General features: G+C 56.1%; 1 protein-coding gene across 1 annotated transcript in view; it reads left to right on the forward strand.

Moving 5' to 3' along the window:
- The window catches only part of ARHGEF17 (Rho guanine nucleotide exchange factor 17), a 56,025-nt gene that overhangs the window by 3,533 nt on the left and 30,428 nt on the right, over positions 1–22,064 (forward strand). The window lies entirely within an intron of this gene.

A 22,064-nucleotide genomic window follows, 5' to 3' on the forward strand; every position in this document is an offset into this window, starting at 1 on the left:
CTATGGCGTGTCAGATTGTAGGTCTTGCTCCTGGGCCTGGGAGAACTGGAGAGGTACAAGGTGTTATTTGATAAGGTGGCAGAGAGGGCTCCGTGGTTTAACCCCTCTGGTGGCCTTTGCTGGGTGACATTGGTCTTTCCTTGTGACTTAATCTCCAAGTGTGTTTTATCAAGAGTGTACTGTGTGCATACAGCGGTGCCTGTGCAGATTTTGGGGCAGGGATGTCTACTCTTGGGGACCTGAATTCAACCAGAGACTCTAGCCATTAAAGAGCTTCTAGATGGGGCTGCTCGGGCAAGAGTGGAGGAGGAGAGGGGACCCGCCCATGGGCAGGGTGCCTCGGTGTTTGGTGGGGATTCACTGCTTGCCTTTCCTAACTGGTGACTGTGAGATGTTGAGCTGCCAGTGGCCAGACCGTGGCCCAGGCAGGGGTTCAAGTGTGCCCAAGACTCCCGCTGCCTTCTTCTCACCCTTAGAGCCCTGGACTGTGGGTTCAGACAGGTTCTAGGTGGTGAGTGACCTGCGTCTGGGTTGGACTCTAGAACCTGGGTTCAGGGCTAAGCTCAGATCCGCTGTGTTCCTGGAGTGTGTGGAGCCTGGAAAGTCTACCCCCAGGACTAACTTGGTCACTGCCTGTTCCCAGTACTCTCCCAGCACCTCTGAACGCCCTCTCTTTGTTTGCCTGCTCCTTGCTCGGGAGGCCCAGCAGTGGCGGCCCGGTTCTCACAGAGGAGCAGCAGCAAGAAGAGTGGGTGGAGGCGGAGTTTGGAAGTGTCTTTTGAGAGCCTGTTAAGGCAACTTCATGCCCCCAAACTACACGGCCAGTTCCGGCTCCACGAGATAAGGGAGGAAAGGGGCGAGCAAGGGGTACTCCAGCCAGGAATTCTGTCCTTTTTTGTGGAAAGGATTCTGGAATGCTCCACTTTGGGGACTGGGGAAGGCAGGAGGGAGCCAGAGTACTCCGCAGGGGGAGGCACTGAGACCCAGAAAAGAGGTGAGGGTTTGTGCAGAACTGGCTCCTGCCTTAGCCTCCCTTCACAGCCCCTCACCTGCCCCTGGGGACCACGATGGTGGCGGGGGGCGGGGGGGCGGGCGGAGCGGATCTACACAGCTGGGCTCCTCCCAGCCCTAGGCCTCCCGTGCTCCTCCCACTGCAGTGGCTCCCACTTCTCCAGGCCCAACATGGTATCACCCATTCCTGGCCTCAGGAGAGAGAGCTGTTGAGTTTCCAGTTAGAAGAACAGGTTAGGAGTCACATCCGCAGCCCCAAGATCTGTCACATCCCTGACCTGGGCTTCACTTTTTTCTTCTGTAAGGCACGTGGGATGGAGGTCCTTGGTTGGCAGCCTCTTGTAGAGTGGAGGGTGGTGAGGACAGGAGAGAAGGAGAAGGCTGCCGGCCACCCTGCTGCCTGCCTCCCCTGCCGGGTTTTGAGCACAGAGCTGGGACCACAGGCAAATCAGAAGAGCTTCCAGGTCTGGGTGCTGGCTTTCCCCACCCCGCCTCCTTGAGCATGAAAGTCCTCCCATCTGCTTGCCCGTGTCCTTCCTGCTATCTCCTGCCTTCTAGCTCCAGCATGATGGGGAGCAGCTGTCCACCCACTCCTGCCGGCCTACTAAAAGAGACAGTGTGCTCTCATGTTGGGTGGAGGCTGCAGTCGTGCTGCCTGGGCCGTGGGTGGAACTGGGGGTTAGTGGGCCGGGGGCTACAGGGCAAGAGGGGAAGCCACGGGTTGTCACATGTCCCTTGTGAGGCAGGAACCAGTGAACGCTGTCAGGGCTGTCAGGAGAGGCCTGGGCTGCCCTGGGGATGCCTAAACGGGCCGTAGGCTGTAAGGAGTCACACCAGAGCTTCTGCCAGCCCAGAGCCCATGTTCACCTCCCACATGGAGCTGCGTCCACTTTGGAGGGACAAGGGCTCTGAACTCCAGTCATTTCCAGCTGTGTAGTGGGAGACAAGGCTGCCTGGTCTTGCGTTTACTTTTTTTTTTTTTTAGATTTATTTTACTTATTTGAAAGGCAGAGTTACAGAGAGACACAGGAAGAAAGAGACAAGGGAGAGATATAGAGTTTCCATCCTCTGATGCACTCCCCAAATGTCTGCAACAGCTGGGGCCAGACCAGGCCAAAACCAGGAGTCGGGAGCTTCATCTGGATTTCCCACATAGGTGACGGGCTCAAGCACTTGGGCCGTCATCCACTGCTTTCCCAAGTGCATTGGTAAGAGGCTGGGTTAGAAGTAGAGCAGCCGGGCCCCGGTGGCGTGGCCCAGCGGCTAAAGTCCTCTCCTTGAATGCGCCGGGATCCCATATGGGTGCCAGTTCTAATCCCAGCAGCTCCACTTCCCATCCAGCTCCCTGCTTGTGGCCTGGGAAAGCAGTCGAGGACGGCCCAAAGCTTTGGGACCCTGCACTCGCGTGGGAGACCTGGAAGAGGTTCCTGGTTCCCGGCTTCATATCGACACAGTACCGACTTTTGCGGCTCCCTTGGGGAGTGAATCATCGGATGGAAGATCTTCCTCTCTGTCTCTCCTTCTCTCTGTATATCTGACTTTGTAATAAAAATAAATAAATCTTAAAAAAAAAAAAAAAAAAAAGAAGTAGAGCATCCAAGCCTGAACTGGCGCCCATATGGAATGCAGCACTTCAGGTAGCAACTTAACCTATTACACCACAGCTCTGGCTCTACTGCCAGGGACCACAGGGAGTGTACAGGGCAGCTCTGGGGGTCTTGGTTCTTGTGCTCACCTGCTTGCCAGGGGGCTGGGAGGTGAGGAGACAGAGCTGTCTCTCGGCCCCCAGCCCTTCTCCTCCCACCTTTCACTGCTTACTCTGAGGCCCACAGACACCAGCAACTTCTGCCACCAGGGCTTCCCCTCCCCAGCCTGGAGTACCATCTTGTAGACCAGCCTCCTGCTGTCAGATGCTCTGCTACCTACATGACACATGCAACACCTGTGGCTCAGAAACAGGAGGGGACTTGTGTCTCAGACATTGGGAAGCATCGGAAGAACATGACAATGACGTGTATTAAGTGCTTACTGTATGCCAGGTGCAGCTGGAATGTGAAAGCTGTGGGTCTCCTGCTGATACTTGCAGACCCTGAACCCAGCATGCTAATCTCCAAGGGGACAGAGCCCAGTGAGGGTCGGGTGTGGCACCTCTGCTCCTTGATGGGATTGGCCAGCCACCTGATTGGGGGACACAAAGTGGGGGACAGGAGAGGGTATCTGCTGCTGCACAACCTCCTCAGCCTGGGCTCCTCTGTGGATCTCCCCACTCCCCGCCAGCTCAGGAAGAATTCAGAGAGGCAGAGTACTGGGTCTGAGTCACACGGTACAGGCTTCACAGAGCCAGGCCCCAGCACCAGAACCCTGGCCTTGGTCTTGGCAGCTGCTCGGCCAGCCGCTTGCCACCTGGCAGCAGAAGGCCTAGTCTGCACACTGCTGTGGCTGAGAGCCCAATGGGATTGGGTGTTTCATTGCTTCCGCTCCTTGACTTTTGCTGTGATTTTTTTTTTTTTTCTGCCATGGAAACTAGCTGGGAGGTGGGGACAGGGAGGGGTTGAGGCTATCAGGACATTTGGGATTCTGAGTGGTACTGAATGTCTGTAATTAAATGTCTTGTCAGCCAGCAGAAGGAGGGTGGGATGGGGGAGGACAGGCAGTAAGGCTGTCCCTTTCTTCTGTCACACCTCAACACACACACACACACACCACTGCTTCTCCCTGGCTCTGGGCTGTTCAGGAGGTGCCAGTCAAGGGAGGAGCCCACCCCAGCCTAGAATGGAGTTGAGAGATGGGTGGGGGCTCAGTCTGACATTCTTTAACTCCACGTTTCCTGGACCAGCTGGGTTTGGGTGGCTGCTGTTAATCCTGTCCCCAGCCCCCTCTCCCAGGGTAAGACCCTGCCCCTTCTGCTTCCCACCCTCCCATCCGCCATCCCTCAGGCTACACATGTGCAGTCCTGCACTGGGGTGGAGGCACACCCCCAGGCAGCCTGGCAGCTGGGGCATTCAGAGTGTGGACTCTAGAAGCAAACTCTAAGAGCTGTGGATGTTAAGGAATCTGCCTGTGACCTGGCACAGGAGGCTTCCCAGAGGAGATTTGGCCTGAGCTGGACCTTCAAAACCAGAAGGCGAGAGAGGGCTTCTGGTGGAGGGCATGGAATGAGCAGGGACGGGGGGGGGGGGGGGGGGGGTGGAGGAAGTAAGAACAGAATGGAGCAAGTGTTGTGAGAATTGCTCCATAGCCTTGGGCAGCCCTGGGGGGACGGGGCGAGGGTTATGTGTTCCTCCAAACACCTGGTGGCCTTCTTCTGAGATACAGCAGCCAGCTTAGCCAAGACCTGCCTTTGGGGAGCTTCCAGGCTGGCTGGGAGCCCCGTCCAACTGGAGACGTGTATGTGTGTGTGTGTGTGTGTGTGTGTGTGTCTGTGTCTTGGAGAAAACTTGTGCACTACCAGGCAGTAGAGGATAGGGAGGGAATGCCATCCTGGATCAGGAGATCTGGAGGGCCTGTTGGAGGAGGAGGAGGTGAGAAAGTGAAACAAGTGACTGTATGTCGGGGAAGGGTGTTCAGAGCAGAGAGGCCGCATGCAGGAAGGCCTGGAGGCATTAGAGTTAAGCAGAATTGCACAGCTGCTGCCCAAGGTGAGGGATGGAAAGGTGAGTTAGGGTGAGGAAGAGCTATAGACCAGTAGGGCTTAGCAGTCCACTCACAGTGACAGGGCAGACCATGTTGGGAGTCTGGGGAGAACAGTGACCCCAGCAGACACAGGTGGTCACAGTTCTTCTGTGTGGAGGTGGCCTGCAGTAGAGCCAGTCAGGAGACGAGAGGCACCCACGTGGCTTGGACCTGGGCCACTGTATGGGTGGTCAGTTTCTGCTATGACCTTAAGAGTTTGGCAAGGACCCGGACCCCAGGCCTCAAGGTGGTGGACACGGAGTGACAAAGCCCCCAGAGTGGACAAGGCTGTGAATTGCAGTGGGTGCCTCCTGCAGGTGCATCAGCATGGCAGAAAGTGTGGAGCAGAGCTGTTGTAGGACCTTGGAGGCAGGTGACAAGGCCCTCTGCCTAGCGTCACTTCTTCAGCCCTATGACGCCCATCCAGAGCCAGCTTACCTGTTTCCTAGGGTAGGGAACTCATGCCCAAGGCGTCCCTGACTCTCCCAGCTGACCCTCCAGGGAGGTGAGCATTTCCTGGCTCCAACATTGAGAAAAGCAAGCAAACCCAGAACCTGCAGAGCTTTGCCAAGGCCCTATGGCTCAAATATGGGCTGTAGCCCCAGGTGCCCTGGCTCCCAGGCCATATGTTGGCCCAACCAAGTCCCACCGAGCAGAGAGTTGGCAGGGATGACTGGCGGGGCGGGGAAGGGGAACCCATGTTTCCCAGAAAGGCCCGCAGCTCTGGTGCATTTACTGGGAAATATGCCCGGGCGGCCTGGCGCCTTGCTGGCAGGTCCTGAGATGGGGGCCCTGGGTCCCCTGGGAAGGAGGAGCCTGTTGGAGTCGATGACTTGCTCCCTCTGGCCACTACCATGGAAATTGATCCCATCCCCTCCTCCACTTCTCAGCCACCAGGGCCTCTGGAGTGTTCTGGATGGACAGAGGCATAGGAAAGCTGCCCTGCTGCCGGGCTGTGAGCTAAGTGAGCCCCAGCCAGGTTAGGGGTGCTCCCAGAAACCTCCTGCAGTAGCAGGGAACTTGAAGATCTTCAGCAGGAGTTGGGAGACCTGGGTTCCAGCAGAGCCTCACCAGTTCCTGGCTGTGAGTCCTTATTTAAGGTCCTGTCTCATCCACTCTCCCACCCCCACCCCTGGTTGTGGGAAAGGCTGTCATGGCGGTGCTGGCTGGGATGTCACTTGCAAGCTCACATGGGCACTGCCTCCCACCGCCCTTTCCCTATCTGCCTGAGCTCCTCCTCAGGCCTCCCGCCAGCCCTGACCACACAGACAGGGTCTTTCCCACACTGTGACAGGCTTTGATGCTCACTCCAGGGCCTGTTCCAGACCGCTGCCACTGCCCCTGGGACACTGCATCACATCCTCCGGTTTCTTTCCGAGGGGCTTGGGGAAATCTGGCTGGAAGATCTTCCCTGGGCAGGCAGCCGCCACCAGGGGAGACCCAGAGCACCTGAGGAGGAAGGGACATGATCTGCTTGCCAAGGCGCAGGTTGGCAGGTGGGCTGGTCACTGACTGGTTTCTCAGTGCTACTGCAGCAAACTACGGTGCATTATGCGACTTAGAACAATGCAGATCCTGGGAGCCAGAAGCCTGAGTGGGTCGCCCTGGACTAACATGCCCTGGACTAACAGGGCAGCACCCCTGCTGGAGGGTTGGGGGTTGTTGGTTTTCTGATGGCAGCCTACACTCCTTGGCTAGTAGCCCCTTCCTCTAGAGCTGGCACAGGGCGTCTTCAAGACTCTCACTGTGAGCCACCTACCCTGCTCTTTAAGGATTACATCGGGTCCACGGGGGTCATCCCACCTTAGAATCTGTCACCACATCCACAAGGTTTATTTTGCCATGGAGAATTACGTAATGGCAAACACTGGGGTCAGTTTTCTTTGGGAGACTGTCATTCTACCAATCATACTGGGGCAGCAGGGAGCAGGGGCTAGGCTACTGGCTCCTGAGATCCAGGCAAGACAGGGGCCTAGGGAGGGGAGTGGGAGAGTCTAAGCTAAGGGCAGCTTAGACCCCCAAGGGCAGATAGAAGGAACTGGGCCTGGGAACAGTGACCCTGGTCCTGCAGAACAAGAGGAGCTATCAGATCCCTCGGACGCCAGGGGGCTTCCAAAGCAGTGGACTGGAGGGGGGCTGGGGCATGTACAACTTCCCTGAGTCTCTGATGAAGCAGTATTCCATCAGTCCATGAAGGGTCATAGCTGGGCAAGTGAAGCCGTGGGGAGGGAGCTTGCACATAGCACTCAAGCAATGTTAGTGAGAGACTGGGACACCGAGTCCTGGCTTCTTGGCTCCACTTTACAGTTGTGTGTGTGTGTGTGTAGGGGGACAAAGCCATAGACCACAGGGTAGGTGGGGTCCTGGCCACTGGAGGCTCTCCAGAGGGAAGAGGAAATTGGGGAGAGGGGCCAGACAGTGGGGAGAGCCGTGTGTCCACCTTCCTTGCTCCTGCCTAGACCTTTGTATCTTGATTTTGCTTGTGGTTTTGAGGTTGTTGCTGCTTGGTGCAGGCGTCCTGCAGTCCTGAGGTTTCTGGGATCTGGGAGGAGTGAGGCAGGTCCTGCACCAGTGGGAGGACAGTGGGAGGGGGGACAAGAAGCAAGTGCAAGGTTAGCGTCTGTTTCCTGTTTATTGGTTCCCAAGGGTGAGCAAGCCCTGCTCCCGTCAGCCAGCCCCACAGCCAGGCCTCCTGGGACTGCTGAGACCCCCACTTCTTACCCCCCGGGATAGGCAGCCAGCCCTTTCCCAGGCCAGGGCACTGGAGGTTAAGGAGCAGATGTGGAAGCGAGAGGCTGAGAGGATGGAGAGAGACCCTCCTCCCCGACACCCTCCCCTCCTGCCCCCAAAGCTGGCTGGCTGTCTCTCTTGGCTGCCTTGTTACCGAGGCTGAAGTTTCTGCTTTCCGGCTGTGCTGCCCTGTCTCCTGGGCAGTGTGATGTCCAGCTGCTCTGCCAGCCAGAGGCAGAAGGATGAGGAGCAAGGCCAGGATAAAGGTCCACCTGGAAAGACTGTTAGATAGCAGTATCCCCCATCCCCACATTATGTATATGGGGAAACCAGGGCACAGGCAGGGAAGGGGTCTAGCCCATGGCCACACTCGGAAATCTCCCCTATGCACCATCCCCACCTTGGGTTGACAGAGGAGGTAGTGTGGTTTGCCGGTGTTCCAGGGCATGTGTCTGAGGCTAAGAGGACGGGAGGGACAGGGAGAGGTCTCAGCCAAGGGGGGAGCCCTGGTGTGTGCAGGATCCAGGTTGGAGAGCCCACATGAGGCCATGCAGGGTTAGGGGGGCTGAGCAGGAGCAGTGCTGCCTCCCTGGCAGGCAGTGTCCTCTGTTTGGGGAGTGATGACGGCACTCCAGGGAGGAGGGACATGAGGAGCCATAGCAGGAGAAAGACTGACCCAGAGAGCGTGTGGAGGTGAAGTTTGAGGGTTTGGATTTAGATTCTGGGAGTCCTGAGCAGGGGTGGGTACAGCCACCGCCCTTACTCAATTCAGAGACGGTGGTGGTGGGACGGGTATGGGGGATGAAGTACCCCCTGCTTCAGGGCACAGCTTTCCTGTACACTCTGAAAGGGGAAGGGGGCTCCATGTCCAGTGTGCCGGGGATCCAGCTTCAGTCCCCCTGCCCCAGCCCAGGTACCCTGCCTTGTAAAGGGGTGGAGGTTGCCACCATGAGTGGCAGAGCTGCCATCTGCAGAGAAACTTGGCGTGGGTAGCATGTGGGGGTGGACAGGTCATTCTGCCTTATTTTTCCCTGGCTGTAGAAATGGGGTAGAAAGCCCTAGAATGTGCAGACCCCCAGGGGGTGGGAGTAGAAGGACTGGCACGTGGTCAGGCCAGCAGCCGTGTTAACAGCACTGGTGCTGTACTTGTGCCACAGCCCCTGAGACCAGAGCTGTTTTGAACCCTGGGGCCCCGGAGGCCTTCCTAGAAGAGGGGGTCAGGGGGTCTAGGGAGTGGAGGAGCTCAAGCCTGGGCCTCTGCTTTCCCAGCACATGCTAGGGCTCTGCTGTGAGGGACCACTGCAGCTCCCAGGTCCCCCAACCCCGCCTGACCAGCAACCAGTGGACCAGCCACTTGTAGGCTTCTTTCTCCCCAAGGCCAGCGGGGGCGTAGCCTGGGGCGGGTGAGGAATTTCCGAGGGAACAGCTAAATTCAGCCCCAGCTAAAAATAGTCCTGGGCCTGGCCCCAAAGCTGGAGGAGGAGGAGGAGGAGGAGGGAAAGAAGGATGGAGCAAGGCACTGCTCCTGGCCCCTCCATTTCTTCACCTGGGCAGGGAGGCCTCATCTGCCCCACTCCAGGGGATCTGCAACTTCTCCCTCCCTCCAGGCTTTTCTCTCCCTGGGGGTGCCTCCTTTACCCACACACCCACTACCCCAGTCCTTCTGTCCCCCTCCCCCACCAGCCACTGGGCCACCACCCTGCTCCCCACACACCTGGGCCGCGCTTATGCTGCTGGCTTCTTGCAGACACGCATGTGTCTCCCTGCCTCCCTGGGCAGAGCCAGACAGGGCCCCTGATTAGGAAGGTGTGTCCCACCCTGCCACCATCCATGCCCCACCCCCTGATCAGGTCCTAATTCCCAGCCCTGGAGTTAACAACTACCCAGCTGTGGGACCCACAGCTGCTGTAGCTCCTCCCCATTAGGGGGGGAGCAGACCGCTGAAACACCACCCTGTGGAGCTGAGCATGGGAGCCCACCCCCAACTTTGCGACCCAGTGCCCCGCTCTAACTGGGTGTTTCCCTGTCGAGTTCTCCCGTTCCCAGCACACACAGGCTACATGGTGGAGACTCAGACCACATTGCTGAAATAAATAATGGGGGGCAGGAGGCAACCTGGGTGTTGCTCACAGAACCCTCCCTCCCGCTCCTGCCCTTTGTTGCCTGTGTCCTGGGGACTGGGACTAGTGGACACTGGCAGGTGGCTGTAGGGTAATGTCTTCAGTGCCCACTAGAGGAGAGGTGAGGAGCCAGACACAGGCCCAGAGAGGGTGAGCTGGGGACCACCCCGCCCCCCGGGCCCAGAAGGAGTGAGTGGTAATCAATCCTGGCAGCTTTGCTCCAAGGCCAGGAGGGATGGAGGGGAGGGGTGAGGATGCTGGTGACAGGGGAGGGTGGTCTCTGGAAGAGATGCAGGGCCTGATTGGGCGTGGCTCGGCGGGAGGGTGGAGTGTCAGGGGAGCAGAGCCAGCAGAGCTGCTCCTGGGGGCCAGCACTGATCTGAGCTCCCCCCCCCAACAGTGGTAACTCTCCACAGCCCCATGGGAAGGGACAAAAGGGACTGTCGCCACCCTACGGGTGAGCAGCCTGAAGCACAGCTCTGTGAAGTAGCTTGGCCCAGTAGGAGGCAGAGCAGGCGTTGAGGCTCAGGCTCCTGGCATTGTTTGTTGAGATTTATTTATTGGAAGGGGAGAGTGATACAGAGAGAAAGAGGGAGATCTTCCACACACTGGCTCACTCCCCAAATGACTGCAGCAGCCAGGTCTGATCTGGGCTAAAGCCAGGGATCTGGGACTCCATCTGAATCTCTCAGAAGGTTCAGGGGCCCAAGCACTAGGGACCATCTTCTACTGCTTTCCCAGGTTACATGAATACACTGCTCAGAAGTGGAACAGCTGGGACTTGAACCAGTGCTTTGAGCTGGGATGCAGCAGCTTAGTCAGCTGTGCCAGGAGGCGCCTGGCCCCTGGCCCCTGGCTTTCAGAACTGCCTGGGTGGGTGTTGGTGCCATCGCCAAGGTGGGCACAGGAGGAGTGGTGGGTTTTGTTATGGGGACATGGTGATCCCATGGCATTCATCTGTGGTTGTAGCCCAAGGACCCATTAGGCAGTAATTGCTCAGTTATTTGGTGAGCTTGTTTGATTTGCATTTTTGGGGGTTGCCCACCCCAGGGAACGAGAGGTTGTGACAGGCAGGAGGAGGAAAGAATATTTCCTGCCTGGGAGCTGGGCAGCTGGAGAGTGGCCAGGCAGGTGCTGGCTTCCCGATCCTGGGGCTTTGGAAGGTGCTGACATGAGTGGGCCCGGAAAGCAGGGAGGGGGTAGGCCAGGCATTGCTGGCGCAGTCCTGCCGGCAGTATCTGGAAAGCAGATCTCTTGGGCCATGGCCGGCGTGACTCAAATGGAGACAAAAAAACCTTCCATATTTGGACAAAGAGCCCAGAGAGGCCCAGACCCGCAGCTGTCCCAGGCTGACTCCCCCAGCCCTGGCCTCCTGCCCTGTCTCCTTCAGGGCCCTGAGCTCTGGCCCCCAAGTTTAACTCTTAGGCCCCAGGTGGTACCATGGCCCCCTCTGTCTGTGCAGGTACTGGAGAAGAAAGATCCAGGATAGGGATCTGTACTCAGGCTGGGATTGCAGAGTGGAGGGGGGAGTGAATTGACAAGTGGACTCCCCCACTCATGCCAGCACGGCAGATCCAGGGGTGCGTAGTGGATAGGTATGCACATGTGCACACGTTTCAATCCCTGGGGCTTTTCTGTGCCCACAAAGATGCCTGTGTGGGGGCCAGGTATGAGGAGCCCCTAAGAACCACTTAGGCCTTTGCCTTCTAGCTTCTGTTAGCCGCAGCCAGCTGCCAATGGTATGGTAATGTGAGTAAGCCTCGCCCAGCAGGCAAGAGGAGCAGAACAGCCTGCCTCAGCATGGATACCATCTGAGCACTTGGCTGGGAGCTGGGCTGGACTGGGCAGTGACAGAAGCAGGTGAGCTAAGTGAAGGTCCCAAGCCAGGGAGCCCCGGGAGAAAAGCTCCAGTGGTATGATTGAGAACCGCGGTGCTTGGTGGAGTAGCTCAGAGCTGACTGCATAGCCTGCTCCTAGCCCTTCTATTTGCCCTGGATTGTGAACTCTGAAGTAAGCTCTGGGAACCGAGAGTAACTTTGTTATTTTAAGGTTTTTGCTTATTTATATATTTGAGAGGCATGGAGGAACAAGAGAGCTCCCATCTCCTGTTCATTCCCTGCTTGCCAGGAATGCAGTCGGGGTCTCAAGGGTGGGTTGCAGGAAGCGAACTACTTGCTCCATCACCTCTGCCTTCCAGGGTTCGTATTAGTAAAAAGCTAAAATTGAGAGCAGGGCCGAGAATCGAACCATGATACTTGCATGTGGACAACAGGTGTCCCAACTGCTAGGCTGAACTTATTTGCTTGGGTTTGTAAATGCCAGCTTAACATGAGGGCTACAAAAATGAGGGAGAAGGGATTCTTGCCCCCAGGGAGCTCATCTGGGCCAGGGTTCAGAGGAGACCTTGGAGACTGGGAGGGCAAGGCAGGCTCCCTCAGGCTGTGGCTGGAAGCTGGACCGACTGGTGAGGCCTCCACAAGCAGAAGTGGACTGCCCTCCCCAACCCCAGACAGAGAGAACTGCAGGGTCGAGGCCTGTGATGGAGAGGCCTGGGTGCCTGGGGTCCCAAGAAGTTCTCTGGTTCTGGAAAAGCTGAGAGGGCCCTGGGGAGTCTCGAAGGCCAGGCCTAGATGTCTAGATTTGACCTAGGACAATAATTACCACACTGTTAAAAAACCAGTGGGGGAGTCCCACACAACCACAAAACAGGCCAGCCTCCCTGATTTAAGTGAAGGTAGGGAGTGTCTACACCCCTGCCCTGCCCCACTTCACCCACTCAAGGCACGAGCTCCCAAGCTCCCAGCACTCCAGAGGAAACCCTGATGATGGTTTCGTCTCTCTCAGCGGGCTCCTACAGGCTCAGGAGTTCACCAGGGAGGCTCCCTGTGCAGGCAAAACTCAGGGGGCAGGGGGTAGGGACACGTGTGGAAAGGGAGCCAGGCTAGGCAAGCCCCACACTCTACCATAGTGAGCATGCAGGCCCACCTGGGTCCCTGGAGTTGGGCCAGGACAGACAACACACATCCCGTGAAAACACTGGCAAGATCCTTTCTGCCCGCTGCTGCCACCTGACAAGTCCAGGCCTTCAGAGGGACGAGGGGCTGGCCATGCTCCCGCAATGTTTCCCGGTCCTGGCCCAGCTCAGTCCTGCTGACTCGGTGTAGGGGCTGGCACATTTTCTGTCTGGTTCTCGGAATAAGGTGGTTTCTGTTAGTCAGGAAGACTTCCCTAACAACGTTTGCAGGAGAAATCCAGGGTCCCGAGGCCCAGGAAGTTCCCACTTCAGGCACCAGCCTGCTTGGGCTGCCTTGCTGCCTGGACTCCCACGGTTTAGGTCACCAAAACGTGACTTGAACAGGAAATAGCTGAGCATTGAAATAGGGGAGGGTGCACCTGGCAGAGATTAACGCTTGGAAGGGGAGGGAGTGTAGTGGCCTGGCCTAGGTGAGGGTGGAAAGAAGTGGATGGGGTTACTGGAGTCACTTTAGGGTGATGAGCTGAAATCCCAGAGGAAAGCTCTGGATGCCTCCCAGGACAGCCAAGGGGCCATGCAGAGTGGGGAGACCAGCCGTGATCCAGGTCTGCTGGATTTTCACTGGCAACAATCCCATCCTGGGGCTGGACACTTGTAGCCACGACACTGTTTGTGACACTGCAGCCCACACTTTAGTGCCTGGGTTTGAGCCCCGGATATGCTCCCATTCCAGCTTCCTGTTCGTGTGCTCCCTGGGAGTGCAGAGGATGGCTTCAGTACTTGAGTCCCTACCGCCCCGTCAGAAATGGAATTTCTGGCTCCTGGCTTTGGCCTGGTCCAGCTTGGGCTGTGGCAGGCATTTGGAAAGTGAGCCAATAATGGAAGATCTCTGGCTGTTCTCTGCCTTTCCAACAAAATAAAAATAATAATGATGATGATGATGATAAAGAGGTCCCACTCTTAAAGTTGCTGCTTACCGACCCTGGATCAGCCAGTCCATGATCTGTGATGGCGCCTGAGAGGGCCGGGGTGCTGTCTCCAGGGCCTCCTACCAGGCCAGGAACTCATTTCAAAGGCCTGCCCAGAGATTGCTTAACCTGGTGGGGGGTGAGGGTGGCAGAAGCTGGACCTGGCAGGGAGACATTGGACCATTCCCTGTGGAAAAGGCTGGTATGAGGAGCTATGGCGTAACAGATGCCTGTGGTGCTGGCATCCCGTATCAGCACCAGTTCGATTCCCAGCTGCTCCACTTCTAATCAAGCTCCCTCCCAATAAGCCTGGGAAAGCAGGGAGAGTTGGCCCAAATCCTTGGGTTCCTGTAGCTTGGAGGAGCCTTCTGACTCCTAGCTTCAGTCTGGCTCTGCCCTGGACTTTGCAATTGGGGAGTGAACCAATTGGTTCTGTCTCTCCTGCTCACTCTATCTCTGCCTCTCAGTAAGTAATTTGAAACAAGAAAGAAGCAAAGGGCTGATGTGCCCAGCCCCTCTCTGAATGCACAGGAGGCCCAGAGAGCTTCCCGCAGGAGCAGCACCTGGATACGGGCCGTCCTGGGGGACCCCAAGGGGAACCACAGGGAGGAAGCAGATGGGAGCTCCAAACTGAGGGTGCCAGGGCAGCTCCCCCACCTGCCTGGTGGTTCTGTGGTCACTGGGAGCCGCTTTGGGGTGTGGTTTTTGTTTGTGAGCCAGGAGCACAGGAGAGCATCCAGGACAGCAGAGGGTCCTGACCCAGGAGTCAGGCAGGAGGGAAGACACAAAGACTGTACCAAGTGAAGACCTGAAGCCACAGTGGGCAGAGAGGCAGATAGTTGAAAAAAACCCACCAGTATACCTAATGTTATGATTAGGTAAAGTCACATACATTCACATATGTGGTTAAGGGAAACCAAAAAGAAAGGAAGGGGCAGGCATGGTGGCATAGCAAGCCAGTCCTCTGCAGTGCCAGCATCCCATAAAAGCTCCAGTTTGTGCCCTGGGTGCTCCACTTCTGATCCAGCTCTCTGCTTATGGCCTGGGAAAGCAACAGAGGATGGCCCAAGTCCCTGGGTCCCTGCACCCTTCTGGGAGACTTGGAAGAAACTCCTGGCTCTCAGCTTTTGGGCCAGCCAGCCATCTGGGGAGTGGAAGGTCTCTCCTTCTGTTTTGTTCTCTGTAACACTGACTTTCAAGTAAAATAAATAAATCTTATAAAGAATCTCCTTCTCACCAGTTCCTTCTTGCCTGTCCTGGCCCCGGGGGGCACCCAGCTACTGATGTTTACTAACTCCTTCTCTGAATGCCAGTGAGGGTGCTGTCCGCCCCCCAGTTGGTACCCCGACAGCAGCACCCTCCACACGCTCAGCTGTTCGCTGATCTCACCTTGGGAGGGCCGGATCACAGCCACGCTGTGTTTTGTGTTAGATGGTGTTTCATCATGTGATGGCCAGCCTGTACAGAAACACACACTGGGCCTGTGTTGTGGCATAGTGGGTAAAACCGCCTTTGTTTTTGTTTTGAAGATTTATTCTATTTGAAAGACTCAGAGAAAAGAGCTATAGTGGGGTAGGGGTGGCGGGTGGGGGAGGAGCTTCCGTCTGCTGACTCACTGTCCAATGGCCATGATAGCCAGGGCTGGGCCAGGATGAAGCCAGGAGTTTGTTCCAGGTCTCCCACGTGGGTGCAGGGATCCCAAGCACTTGGGCTATCTTCCATAGCTCTCCTGAGTGCGTTAGCAGGGAAGTGGATCAGAAATGGAGCAACTGAAACTGGAACTGGTGTCCACGTGGCATGGTAGCACTGCAGGCAGTGACCTAACTGGCTATGCTACAGTGTTGGCCCTCAATAAAGGCTGTTTAAGTTATTTTTGGTCTTTTGCTGTTACAAACAGTCCTGCAGCTTGTTCAGAGGTCATTTAGGACTGGAATGCTGGGATGATAGGTATGCAAGGGTATTTTACAAGTTCATGGAAAAATCGGGTAGGCATTGATGTACGGCAGTTAAGACATTTGGTGAAATATCCAATTAAGATTTATTGATTTTTGTTTGGCTTATTTGAAAGACAAAGTAACAGAGAGAAGGAGCCTGCAATCCCTTCTGGATCTCCCACATGGGTGGAGAAACCCAAGGACCAGGGCCATTCTCTGCTGCTTTCTCAGGCCATTCACACAGAGCAAGATTGAAAGTGGAACAGCCAAGGTTTGAACTAGTGTCCACATGGGATCCTGGCACTACCCTAATATACCATGATGTCAGTCCCCCCTTCTTTTAAAAAAAATCTATTTATTTTTATTGAAAGATGGATTTACAGAGAGAAGGAAAAACAAAAAGATTTTCCATCCACTGGTTCACTCCCCAATTGGCTGCAACAGCTGGCGCCAAGCAGATCCAAAGCCAGGAGCCAGAAGCTTCTATCGGGTCTCCCATATAGGTGCAGGGTCCCAAGGCTTTGGGCTATCCTCTACTGCTTTCCCAGGGTACAAGCAGGGAGCTAGAGGAGGAAGTGCAGCAGCCAAGGCATGAAGCGGCAGATATATGGGATCCCAGTGCTTGAAAGGCAAGAGTTTAGCTGCTAAGCCATCACACCAGGCCCCCCTGCCCTACTTCTAATCCAGGTTCCTGCTAATGTACACCCTGGGAGGCAATGGGTGTGATGGCCTTGTCCTGGAATTCCTGCCACCCACCTAGGAGTCCCAGATGGAGTTCAGTCTTCTGGCTTCAGCCTGACCCAGCCCTGGCTGTTGTGGGCATTTGAGGAATTAACCAGCAGATGGAAGATCTTTCTCTGTCCTGTGTTTCAAATTAATAAAAATAAATACATCTTGCGGGGGAGGGGGAATTTACAGAAAAGAGACCTAAAAGATATGTTTATCTTGATGCCAAAACACCCTCAAAATGCATGCATACTTTTAATTGTGCATTTCTGTGAACTTTTTGAAGGTGCCTGGTGCGTACACGGTCATCACCTTAGTGCACTCAGCAGGTGTCTGCCGCTGGTGGCCTGTGAAAGGCTTGTGTCCCCAAGGGTGTCCCCAGCTCTGACCTGTGCCTGTTTTCCCAGTCTGATAGGTGAAACAAGCCACTCAGGCGTGTTTTTGCTTGCGCTTTGTAAAAGGATGGGTGAGTTCTTGCCCTGGCTCTGCAAGGGTCTGGGATCCCCACTGCTGGGGCCAGCTCGTGGGGCTCCACTCTTGCGTGGGGCTGTGGGCCTTGGATGCAGCCGCTTCTAGGAGCCCTGGAAGTGCTAGGGAGGGTGGTTCTGTGCCTTATGAGTCACAAATATTTCTTCCCTGATTTGTCACTTGACTCTTGACTTTGTTTATGGTGTATTTTTGCCTTGCAGAAAGTTTTATTTTTATGTGGTCTAATCTATCAAGCTTTTTATTTTATGGCTTCTGGATTTAGAATCATAGTTTCAAAGGCCTTTCCCACTCCAGGGTTATAAAGCAGCTGTCTCATGTTTTCCATTGGGATCTTATGTTTTCTTGTTTGGGTTTACATTGGAATCTTTGATCTATCTGGAATTTATCCGGGTGTGCTATGTGAGTTATGGCTCCAACTCTGGTTTCCCGCTTCTCCCCACCCCGCCACCCCCTCCAGATGGCTGGTGTTTGAAGCTGAAGAGTGACTTGGTCCCGCCTGGGTTATCTTTCTGGGGTAGGTGAAGGTAGTTATGGTGAGCCAGGCTATGGCTGCAATGGTCGGTGGCAGAGGCATGAAGATGAGGATGAGCAGGGGCTGGGCTGGCACCTGAACTTAGTGGGCATTTGAATCTGATGGGGTGGGAAGGCCAGTGGCACAGCCTTCTGATTCCTCCTCTGTGTTGTGTGACTTTGGACAAGTTCTGTCCCCTCTCTAGACCTAGAATTGCACAGCTGGAAGGAGTCCTGGACATCATCCTGCTCCTAGGTGTGACCATGAGGGAAGAGGTGACCTGCCAGACAGGGCTGCCCTAGAGGTGGCCGCGATTCTAATGCCCACTCACCCTTGGCCCAAGCAGATGAAGGGCTAGCAGCAGAGTTACTGCATTGCTGGAGTGGGCAGCAGGGGGCGGAGTAGGGCAGGCACCTGTTTAGAAACGTATTAGAGCCTGGCCTGGCACACAGGCATGGGGAAGGACCTCTGCGGTATCCTGGACCCAAGAACCGCAGGAGTCACTGGGACGGGCTCAGGGGTCTACTAGCTCTGTCTGGCCCACCAGAGCTGTACTTGGAAATTCTTTTCTGTTCACTGTAGGGCAGGCACACCCCCATACCCTCCCTTGCAGACAGACCACTCACCCCAGGTCCAGTGGTCGCATTGCCATGGACTAGCCATGTGGCTGCCTGGGCATTCATGTCCCTTGAGGTGCCTGTTATCCTGGGGAGTGGAGTGGCGGAGGGGACAGCCGGCCCTGCTGCAACTGCCTCTCATTCGCAGCCCTTGCCCAAGTCCCTATTAAGATTGGAGATAGAATTGTTCCTAGGCCCAGGCCTCTTTCTCATTTGTAGATGAGGACATTGAGGCCATGAAAAGGACTCTGGGGCCCGGCGGCGTGGCCTAGCGGCTAAAGTCCTTGCCATGAAAGCCCCAGGATCCCATATGGGAGCCGGTTCTAATCCCGGCAGCTCCACTTCCCATCCAGCTCCCTGCTTGTGGCCTGGGAAAGCAGTCGAGGACGGCCCAAAGCTTTGGGACCCTGCACCTGCGTGGGAGACCCAGAAGAGGCTCCTGGCTTCAGATTGGCTCAGCTCCAGCCGTTGCAGCCGCTTGGGGAGTGAATCATCGGATGGAAGATCTTCCTCTCTGTCTCTCCTCCTCTCTGTATATCCGGCTTTCCAATAATAATAAAATCTTTAAAAAAAAAAAAAGGACTCTGGACCCCTGACCCTGTTCTCGGCTTTCCTGTGCCTCAGGACCCTCCTTCCTGCCCCCAATATCCCCAGCATGGTCTGTACCAACTCCCCACCCCCACTTCTAGGCCCCAGTGGTCAAATTCCAGGGCTGCTGTTGTCATGGCAACAGCCAGCTCCCTGGGCCCCTCCCCCGAGGTTCTCCACCAGGCCTCCCTCCAGGGAGGTGGGGAGGCTGGCGGTGTGGGGGTGGAGAGGGGGAGGAGGTCAGCCCCAGCTGGTTTCTCATTTGTTTTCCAAAGGAGAAAATTCAAAAGGCAGGGAGAGCTGCCCACAACTGCTCTGCTATCTGTCCCAGCAAAAGTGGGAGTGGCCAAGGCAAGCTGGAGAGCCATCAGAGGGCCTCTCTAGCTGCTTGCCTAGGGAATCACCCCACACAAGGGTCTGAGACCATAGGATTTTAGAATGGGAGGCAGAGGAAGATCCATCCCAGGGTGCCCCGAGCATGACATCCGGCCTGACTTGCCGCTTGTGTAAAGGGAAACCCGGAGCTCCCTGGAGGGGGTGAGCTCTTAGCCTGGGGCCGGTGCAGGCTGGGGCTCCAGGAGATACCTGCCTGAGGCTGAATCAAGCTGATTCAGTCACCAGCTGAGATGGCCCTACCTACCGGGATTCTCTAAGAATCTGATTGATGATGTGGTGGCCATTTGAAATGAGCCCATCACAGGAGTCTGGCTCCACTTCTGATCCAGTTTCTTCCTGGTGCACACTCTTGAAGGCTGCAAGTGATGATTCAAGTAGTTGGGTCCCTGCTGCCCACGTCAGAGACCCAGATGGAGTTCCTGTCTTTGGCCTGGCCCAGTTCTGGGTTTTGTGGGCATTTTGGGGGTGAACTAGCAGATGGAAGTCCTCTGTCTGTGTCTTTCAGATAAAATGGGAGGATTCTGATTCATAACACATTAACATAATCTTATTTATAACAGCCAGTACTTACTGAGCATTCTCTTTGTTCCATGCACTCTAATAAAGCTCTTTTTAGTCTTTAATTTTTAAAAAAAATTTTTTTTGATTGATTTTTATTTGAAAGGCAGAGATACAACAGAGATCATCCATCTGTTGTTGTACTCCTCAAAATGCGCGCAAGAGCTAGGGCTGGACCAGGCCACAGCCAGAAACCAAGAAGCCCATCTGGGTCTGCCACATTGATGGCAGGGACCCAACTCCATGGGCCGTCATCTGCTGGGTCTGCATTAGCAGGGAGCTGGATTGAGAGTGGAATAGTGGGGCTCAACCAGGCCTCCCAGTGGCATCTGCATCACTGTGCTACATGCTCCTCCTGTTCCCTGTTTTGCAGATGAGGAAACCGGGGCACATATGCTGGGTCTCTATCAGTGGGGAGTGGGCTCTGGCTGTACCCTCATCTAGAGCCCTGCCAACTGTTGTTCTGGCATATTTCCTTCTAGCCCTAATTCTCTGTGTATGTGCACTTGGTGTTGGTTTAAAATGATACCAGGTACCACAGGTGTGTTCCCTTCATCTGCTATCACACTTGAACATTCCCTATTGCATTTCAGAGCTGCCTTAAGCACAGTGATTGGGCCCCTGTGGTGTTCGGACACCAAGAGAGCTGCTGGTGTTCCTGTTGGGAGGAAGGCTGTGTGGGCGCCCACATTGGGCCCGGAGCCTGGGCTGCTGGGACCATGCCCCTGGGGCTGAAGGCATCCTAGGACCTCTCTGTGGCACCGTGGGTCACTGTGGTCCTGGGTCTCTCTCCACCTGGGGTGTCCTGGAGGCAGGACTGCTGTCTGCGCGAAGCCCTTACTCCAGCAAGGGCTTCATCATCCTCGCCCATAAGATGAGCTAATGATAGGGCCTGTGCAGGAGGCTCATTTGGGGGTTGGAATAAATACCTACAAAGTGCTTAGTGGGCAGCCCTGAGGAACCCTGGGCAGTGGGGAGCTCTGGCTTTAGGCTGTTCTGTTCCTGTCCTAGGGCTGAGCAAGGCTGGTGGCTGGCCCAAAGGCTCCTAGCTCATCTGTGGTGGTAGGAGCGGCTCCGGCTATGCTGCCTCTCAGCCAGCAGAAGCTGCATGCCAGTCCCAGGGGTCCCCCAACATTGTGGGCAGGGCCTCTGAGATGGTGCCCTGTACACCCCACAAAACCATAGGCAGTGTTTGTTGAGAATCCTGACAGGAAGACTCTAAGACCTGAGGTTTGAGGCTGCAACTCCAGAAGCTCAGAGAAGGAAGAGGATTGGATGGTGGGGATAGCCACCTGGTCCCTGGACCTTCTGGAGAGGGGAGCTGAGGCCTGACTCAGGCTGTTGGCTGTGCATCTTTTAGGCACTCTGTGTATGTACACGCACACACACACACACAGAGGGGTCTGTGACTCCCCAGGCTGACACTGGTCAGCTAGAAGCAGAACTCACTTCTGTCACTGTGGTCCACGCCTGTGACAGGCTGTGGAAGCTGGAGTGCAGGGCTTGGTCACTGCCCCTGAGCATGGCGGCCACTGTGGACTGGCCTGCGGGAAGAGTGCAGGGAGGTGAAGGGGCCTTCTAGGAAGGATTTGACATTGTAGATGGGCTGTGCACCTGTGTTCCCCCAGCCCTGGCATCCGTGTGTCTGGGTGGCCAGAAGGTGCTGCACACCTCATGTGGACCAGCCTGTGTTCCAGGTGCTGCTAGACCAAGGCAGGGCTGCTTCCTCCTGTAGTGGGCACAGCCACTGAGGAAGAAGCAGTCTAGCAGCTTGCTAGAAGAAGCAAGGCACGGGAATTAGAGGGGCCCTGAATGGGGCCCAGGAGCAAGGAGGGCAGCGGTGGCCTGAGAAGGCCCGGGCAAGTGGCCAGGAGCCCAGCGCTGGCAGAGGGGCAGGTCACACCTGGTCAGCCGCAAAGGTCAGCTCTCTGGGCCGCAGGGCTTGCAGGGCCCCCAGGATTGCCGTGCAGCCCAGGCAGGCCCTGCCTGCCCACTCCCTGGGGCTCTGGCCTCCAGTTGGCCTGGCCTTCCCCAGAGTGCCTGGCCCACAGCCCAGTGAGTCATCTTCCGCCCCAGCCCCAGAGCAGAACGACCCATCCCCCCACTGACACCAGTGGGGCTGGCCGCCACCCCCAACATCTTGTGCCTGGGTCCGAGGGAGGGAAGGAGGGAGGGACAGGAGGGACTGGAGGCAGACCCCAGACAACTTCCGTTCCCACGATCCCTGGCCCCAGCCTTGCTGTGTGCTTGAGAATTCAAGGGCCAGAGCCCTGCTTCCCACATTGCCGATGGTGCTGAAGGTGCCCACTTCCCATTTCACAGGGAAGAAGAGTGAGGCTGAAAGGAAGCCAGGTGCTAGTGCTGGCCCACAGGTTTCCTGGCTGACTCCCCAGGCCAAGGTCTATTGCCTGGTTCTGAATGAAACCATTTTCAAGCTGGGAGGGGGTATCTCTTGGGGGCCTACCTTGTCCACTTGTTCTAAGCCAAGGCTGGGACCACGGACCAGGTAGGCAGATGTGCACACAGGGATGGGTAGTTGCAGTTCTCAGTAGCCCCCTAAAGTAAGGTTGCAAGGAGGTCTGGCAGTGGGCCCCCTCGGCCTCAGATGTGGGGGTGACAGTCCCAGAAAGACATGGGCCAAGAAGGTGGTTGAAAACTCAGTTGACTGGCTCCTGGGGATGTTTGTTGGGGTGTGTCTTCACTTCCTGTACCCACATCTCTGCTTCCAGCTATTATCCATGGTGTTAAGAAACTTTTCCTTCCCAGGGTG

Source organism: Ochotona princeps, chromosome 4 (genome assembly GCF_030435755.1).
Source record: "Ochotona princeps isolate mOchPri1 chromosome 4, mOchPri1.hap1, whole genome shotgun sequence".
Classification (NCBI taxonomy): Eukaryota; Metazoa; Chordata; class Mammalia; order Lagomorpha; family Ochotonidae; genus Ochotona; species Ochotona princeps.